We start from the raw sequence: 8,492 nt of genomic DNA, 5'->3' as shown, positions 1-8,492 counted from the left end.
TGTAATTCTTGATCCCTAATTACCTAAGGTTTTGTCATTATTATTTACTTTAAAGAAAAATCTACACAAAGTGGTAAAAACCTAAAATCTTAAACATAAACTTAGATTTTGTATCCATTTATCTATTAGGTAACTCAAAATAAATAAAATAATAAAAGTTGGGATGTGGCTCAACTCTGAAGGGTGGAATTTAGGTTGACCTCATAAGACCATGCATTTAAATTACTCTTAGTCTAATTGAACTATAGACCTTTCTTTCACCTAAGGCCTTAATCTTGGAGTTGGATTGTGAAATCCCCCAAATCTTGACTATTTGAATTTAAAAAAAAAAAAAAAAGAAGAAGTTATCTTCCTGTATTTTAATTTAGATTGATTTGGAAAACTAATTTCAATACAAATCATTTTCACACATTATAATTTTAAAAAACTAGATAAAAGCAAAATCATTGACTTGGTTTGACAAAATTCTATAGGTCAATCCTTGAAGATGTTACCTAAAGCACTATAAAAGTTCTAGTGACTCTTTTTCTAATTTCTTTTTTTTATTAGTTAAGAGTTGCTATGCAAAAAAGCTTGGTTTTTTGGACAATAGAGAAAATTAGCCAATATTCCACATCAAGTAAGGGAAAAAATCTTAGCTCTATATATATGTATGCATGAATTCCTCTCCTTTTACCAATTTAGACATGTTTTAAAGTCATAAAGGTCACTTTGAGCATGAAGTGGATAATCTCTACACGATTGGGAGTGGGTTATTACAAATAATATCAAAGTCGATCATCAACCCCAATGTGGGAGTTTGTTTAACCTCGCAAGGGATATCTATCTATTTTGCACCATAATCTTATGGGACAAAATGAGGACATTGTGTCTTTATGAGAGAGAGAGGTGATTATGATATTCCACATTAGATAGAAAAAAAGTTATTAATACTATATATGTATAAAATCTTTTTAACCATGTAAATGCGTTTTAAAGTCGTAAAAGCTTGTTGAGCCAAGAATAGACAATATCTACATAATTAGGAATAGAAAATTACATCTTCTAACAAGTTCATATTTATTAAGTTGTGCAATGAGATTTGTGTTCACATGTTTCAACTCTCTATATCATACCCAATTATCATCATGCAAATATAAAAAATATTTAGCATGGTTATTATATTTTTAGTATCAATTGTATTAAAACCTTTGTCAAACAATTGATTAATACTTAACAAATTGCACTTTAAACTATCAACAAAGAAAATATTTTCAATTAGGAAAGAATTGTTGGGATAAAACCCTAGATGCATAACATGATGTAACAAATTGAGAGTCATTAAAAAATTTATTTATTTATATATCTAGTTCCTTTCATATTCTGTTTGCAATAATTGGTTATTTGAGTATACATTCTCATATCACTTACATTGTATATGACTTGGGTACATTAGGAGTTACATATAGGATATGGGTCATGACTTCTATCACAAACATGTTTTCTTCCCTTAACTTTTCAATCATAGAGTCAAGGTGCCCTCGATGAGGCCTTGGTGTTGCATGCATGAGCTAGGAGTGCTAAAAAATTTCTTACAAGATAATAAGTTGTTCACAATCGATTAATTGATTTGGTCAATCCATTAAAGATTGTAGTGCATCACCTCTTAATTGGAAGGATGACTTGTCTTGACCATTAGGATAGAGTCTTATGGTGAGTGCACTAGTGTGTATGATTACACATTAGATAGAACCTATCGTGAATCATGACCTAAGGTTATTGATTGTTATGATTCACCAAACTACTATACTGCATAAATTCTTAACCTTGAGATGATATTAAGTCTATATCAAAATCAACAGGAAGCTTTGACCTATGGGTGAAGCCATAATATGGTCCTATATCCTTATAGATTTGATCATTGTTGATAAAGGCTGGTAGTAACAAATATTCTCAATAAAGGCACTATGATATCTCATAGAATTAAGATTGTGTCATCTTGGGTGATTTAAAAGACATTTTATCAAGAAGACTATGACCATAGCAATTCCTTTGGTGGAATTTGACATATGTTCCTTAAAGTTAGAGTATGTCAATTGACCACATAATAAATGAATTTGTAACTCAAGGATTAGAAAAGTAATATTGATAGGTTGATAGAACTACCTTATTGGATTAGAACATTTGTTCATGAGGGAGTTTATATGTACTAGATGGTAGGTCACGAACTTGAACTCCACCTCATTGTAATTTCATAGGATACTACAATGCAAATGATTCTCTTTAGTGGAGTGTTGAATGTTAAAATTGGACTCTGAGGAAGTCAATATTTTCCTATAAGTCTCAATGGTTCCCACTCGAGCTCCTAGTTCATTGTGACACATTTGTCTTGAGGATTTTAGGGTTTCTAGTTCATAAGTGTGCATAAGGGCACTTTGGTAAAAGTGTAAGGTTGCACTAGGTTTTATGAATTGTCTTTTTGGATTAGGCTAATTAAGTAAGAGCTCAATAGGACTAATTAATTAATTATGACCTAAGTGGACTAGATCAAGTGAACTAAGCCCAATTTGGGCTCAAGTCACTTAAGTCTATAGAAAGCCCTATATAAAACCCTTTAGGGGTTTAGAGTTTAGACTTTTGTCTATCATTTTCCAAAAAGCCTTTAGAGAATGAAACCATTGTCATCCTTTAGAGAGAAAAGTCCACACTTTTCTCTTTCCTAATCCCATGTGAAGAGATATTGAATGGAAAAACACTAGGTACATGAACTTTACAATGCTTTCTATAGTTCCAAAATCTTCATCGATGTCTTCTACGAATTAGAATTAATTTGGAAATTGGTTTATCATATTGGTTTTTGAATGTCATGTTTCTTCCATGATTAGATTTAGAAAAGCCTAGGATTAGATTGCATGCACCCTATTGATCTAAGGCCAAGGAATGAAGTAATCCAAGTTTCCCAACAATTAATATTAGAGTCATAGGATCAGTTATTACATGTAATATATGCTCTAAGATGTGCTAACTTTGTGTTCTTGGATTATTTAATTCATTTTATGGCCCAAACAAAGGGATGCTTGTATGCATGTTTATTTGTTCTTGTGATTGAATATGAGTGAATGTTATCTTATTTAAATAACTATTTCTTTCTCTAAATTGGATTGTAAGCTCCATGGTTAGGAGAATAGAAATAATTTTTTTTCTAAAAGTTTTTCTTTTAATAGATGGGTTGTAAGCTCTAGATGGATGAAGCATGGATTTTTATTTTCTATGTGAAAATGCAATTTTTTTCCTATCTTTATAACCCAAAAGTGATAAAAAAAGATTTCATGTTCAATCACATCTTTGGTGGAGAAACGATCGAAATCCATATAAACCCATGGGTAAGACGCTCTTAGATTCCCAGTCCAAGCATCAGTGCTCAATTGTTTAGATTAGTGCTCAAGCGGCCGTGTCGAGCGCTCGACCGTTGCTTCTAACACTCAAGTGTTGTAGATGATAATGAAAGGAGTAGGTAGGGGAAAAACAACTTTTTAGGTTTTTCTATGATAGTTTAGGGTTTTGCTTTTCACCAACCCTAATTTTTTGTTGTAAGGCTATTAAGGTAATTTTGGTAAATTGAATTTATGCGAATTTTAACTCCCAAATGTGCAATAAGATCCTTAAAAGGTCATGGGAAATAGTTGATGTTGTTTCCTTCTATATTTTTATGTTATTTATGATTTTTTGCACGTGTTTAGCATAAATGAGATGTTTAAGTATTCTTAAGAAAATAAATTTTCATGAAAATTTTCCAAAATAGGTGACATATTAAATTGAAATGTGCATGATTAGCAAAACATTTATTTTAGGAAAAGATGAGTTGGAAAATGATTAAAAATTTACTTTCCTTTTCAAAATTAATTCTTAGAGATTTTAATTTTATTTAAAATCTTCTTAAATCTTTGAAATTTCGAAGAATAAAATTTTTCCCTTAAGGAAGAGTTCTTAATTTTCAAAATCTTTATAGAATAAGATTTTTCCAATTTTGCACAAGATTATGATTTTGGGAAATTCTTAATAGATAATTTATGGTTAAGAAGATTACCAAAATAATATTAAAGAATAATGAAAATATGATTTTGGATTTTCTTAAGAAAAAAAGTTTTCATGAGAAGACATTTTCCTATGTTATTTTTATAAATTGGTTGTTGTTAAGAATCGATTGATATTCCTTTTGGACTATCCACTTAGTAATAGATAGGTAGTTCTCTAATGTTCCACCCATCCCATTCCTTTCCCTCCCATCCCATCCCATCCCTTTAGAGAGAAAAATGATAGTACCAAGTTCTTTAGGTTCTCTTACTTTGAGAAAAGGACTTTGATGGATATGAAAAGTTCAAGAATAAGAAATAAACACAAGAGTCCCAATGTAAAAAATAAATGACCTACTTGGAAAATCTCATTATAGAGAGTTTATTTTAACAAAAGTTACCAAAATTACTCAATCTCTCTTTTCAAAAGATTGTGTCGGTAACTACTCAATCTCTCTTTTCAAAAGATTATGTGTGTGAGGACATTATCAAAGCTTGTGACCTTCATTGTCAAGCTCATCTTTATTTGGGTTCATTACCACCCCAATGGTGGGTTGTACCCTAGGAATCAAGGGATATGGACACTAAAAGTGGATGAGATTGGACATGTCTGTAGTGGCATCTATTGGGAACCTTGGATTACTCCAGTCCCAAGCCTTGGATCATGAAGGTGCATGAAATCCTATCATAGACTCTCTAGATCTATCGCACAATAGAAACTAGCTATTTAAAAAAAAAAAAAAAGCCATTGATCTAGAGAATAGTACCATACTTGTGATTTGAATGTTCCCAGATTGATTCCTATTGATGTAGAATGCTCTAAAATTGCATATGATCATGTAAACACAATGATTTTTCATTTGATATCTCCTCCTTAAGTTTAAATATTGAGATGGTGGAAATCTCAAGGTTGGAGGCTAAGGTTCTCTATTTGGATTGAAGGAAGAGAATGACAAGACTGAAGCTCTAACATCTATCAAAGGAATTTATAAGCTTCTTACTATACTTAAGTGACTTCAGCCCACTACGAGCTTAGGTCACTAAATCTAACCCATAAAAGTTGCTAATTGATTAATTAACATTAACATAATGAGGCTCCAATTAATCAATTAACCCAATCTAGAGATACCATTTACATACCTCTATGTAATCTTGTGTAATTACCAAAATGCCTTTATGCACATAAGTGATCTAAAAACTCATCTAACACTCATAAATTGTGTCATTAAGGAATATGAGTTTGAGTAGAGACCATTGAAACCTATAGAATAGTAGTAACTCTCTCATAATCCAATTTTGAAGTTGACCCAACATCTCATTAAAAAAAAGTCAACTGCATTTTAATGTCTTATGTATATTACAACAAGACACTAATTGCCTGAGGTCCGTAACCTATTCCCTCAAAATCCATTGATGATGTTTATAAACCTAGTGAACATGTCAAGAATTGCCTCATTATCTTTTATACTAAAAAGTTCATAACTATGTACAAGAATATTTATTATTTTTTAACTTAGTTTCTTAATGGGTAATTTCTAAAAGTCTCTATATATCCTTAGTAGATAGACATTGACACAGTCTATTATATTCATTCCTGTCAATGATATAATGCAGGTAATAAATAACTCTAACATTTAATTATGCTTTCCTTTTATCATGCTCATCCTATCCATGGTTTGACTTTGGAATAGTAACCTTGTTTTCAATTTTTTTTGGGAACATGGAGATTATTTTGAATAACTTCCCATAAATCATACACAAACAATTTCATAAACAAAGTCATTCTAGTCTTACAATAACCATAATAATCTCTGATAGAAAAATGGGTTTGTATTTATAGAGAATCCTTTCATATGGAATGAAGTTGATGGATTACTTATTCTTTTTAGACAGTTAAGCCTTTTACAAGAGGTTTAGCTTATATACTAAATATGAAGTTTAGCTAATCCTACCTAGGTATACACCCAAGAAGAGGGATGAATTAGGCATTTGTCAATTTTAACAAATTAAACTCCTAATGATTAAAATGGTAAAGTAAGAAATAATAAGAGCAATGTAATGCACAAATAAAAAATAAAAAATAGGAAGAGAGATACAAACAAAGTTTTATAGTGATCCAGTGTAATCTTGGCTTACATCTACGCTCCTCAATAACTTCAACATAGTTACTTGAATTCTCGGTTTCAAGAGACCCTCAATTCACACTCAAGATATATTTCACTCTTGAATTTTCTCTCAATGTTTACAATTGGTGAAAGTAAATGAACAATATCCTAGTAACAAATTTTAGCTAAAATAAATAAAATACAAAGCTAGAATTGAAGGCTGCATTGAAGGATATACACATTATGGTTTAATGCACTCAAAGATCAAAATAATAGCTCGTAGGATTGATGAAAAGTTAATTCAAGGAACTTTTTACATATTAAATTTAATAATGAGCTTATATATATGAGATGCGTTGAAAAACTAATTGTTTAGACTGAATTTTCCTCACTAGGTGACTTGGGTAGTTGATTGATTCACTAGCTATTGGTGGCAAAAGGTATAATAGGAAGTTGTTAGATGCGATAATGCTTGACTGCCTGATTGACCTAGGTGGTCGATTGGTACCCTTTTAAATTTAATGGTTTTAAGAAAAAAAAAATAGACAAATTTAAGTTTAAAATAAAGGGATTTAGAGTAGGAATGGCAACGGGGCAGGTCGCCCCCATCCCAATCCCGCCTCATTTATTAAAAACAATTCTCATCATCGTCCTGTTTAAAAAATTAAACGGAGTAGGGCGAGTATGGGAAATTCCCATACCCGCCCCCTCCCCCATTTAACTTTTTTTTTAATTACATTAAAATAAATATATGTTATAAATATTAAAATTATTATATTTTTTATAACTTATTTTATTAAATTTTATTATTATTATCTATATATTAAAAATAGCAAAATAAAATTTAAATTAAATTAATTTTAAAATTTAAATTAAATTTAATTTTAAAATTAATTTTGTATATAATGAGGGCAGGGCAGGGTGGGATGGGGCAATACCCAAACCCACCTCAAGTTTTAAAAAAAAAAATCTCATACCCGTCCCAAACCCATTTATTAAAATTAAACCCCATCCCATTAGGGGCTTAGCGGGACGGGTACCCGAAAAAACTAGTCTCATTGTCATCCCTAATTGAAAGTATGTTTGATAGTGATTTTAGAAAGTATTTTTAACAGTTTTTTAATACTTGAAATATAAAAAATTTTAAGTGTTAGAAACATTATAAACACTTCCTAAAATCACTATATGCATTCTTAGAGTGTATTTGAAAGTGATTTTAGAAAACGTTTTTAACATTTTTAATACTTAAATGATGAAAATTTTCAAGTAAAAAAAATATTAAAAGAATTTTTTTAAATTAGTACCAAACAAACTCTTAGTAAATTAGACTTCATAAAAAAACCTTTTGAAGAACATTTTAGACCACTTTACTAAAGCTTTTTTTTTTTTTTTTTTTTGTCAAAAATGGTTTTCATTCGATTTGTAAAGGATTTTTTTTTCTCATCTAAGATCATTTTGGATGAGTTTAAGTATTTAAAAGACAAATAAAATGCACTGGAATCCTAATACACTAATTCAACCTTACATGAAAATGTTCTAAGGGGCATTCAACACACTAATATCTAATATCTTTATAATGCTTCTTGATTTTCAATTTACTCTTTGAATTATTTAATTATTTTAAAAAACCAAATAACTCTAACCTTATTCTAAAATATATACCAAAATTTAATCTCATAATTAATAAGTATGATTAAATTTGAACAACTAAAAAGTGCAAAAATAAATTTAAATTTAAATACAAGTAAATAAGGCTAAAATACAAAAAAAATAAAATTTAAATACAAAGAAATACGAATATTATCAAAATATTAAAAAAATAAAATCTATTTTATTTAATCTCATAACCCCTTTTAACTTATTATTAATATGCCCATAAATTAATTTCACATGCCAAATCTGCCCCATCCATAATCCTAAACAACACATGGGAAAGCTGAAAAGGCAATAAATAAAGCATGTTGTTTTTTCCACCAATCACGTGATGTTGTAGCATCCCAATAAAGTAAATAATTTATACTCGGGTTTCTTTATTTTAGGAATTTGCTGTGAAGGGCGTGCAGGAGCCCAAAAAACGTTCCATATGAGAAGTGGTAGGTGAGTCTGATTCAACACCACGCGGTCCATGCCACATGTGATAACCCATGTCCCAAGACCCTTATATTATTAAGACCACAAAATTAAAAACATTGGTATAAATTCTATAAACCACCTCGAATTATTATTTGTCTCCTACCCCACCTCAATTCATGTCACTTCAACCAAACCTACTTGGCTAGTGGTGGTCAATTATTAATTAATTAATTTTACTTAACTTTTTTTATTCAATTAAAAA

The sequence above is a fragment of the Vitis riparia genome, chromosome 14 (assembly GCF_004353265.1).
Source record: "Vitis riparia cultivar Riparia Gloire de Montpellier isolate 1030 chromosome 14, EGFV_Vit.rip_1.0, whole genome shotgun sequence".
NCBI classification, from domain to species: Eukaryota; Viridiplantae; Streptophyta; class Magnoliopsida; order Vitales; family Vitaceae; genus Vitis; species Vitis riparia.
The sequence above is the reverse complement of the archived record's forward strand: the minus strand, read 5'-3'. Positions refer to the sequence as shown.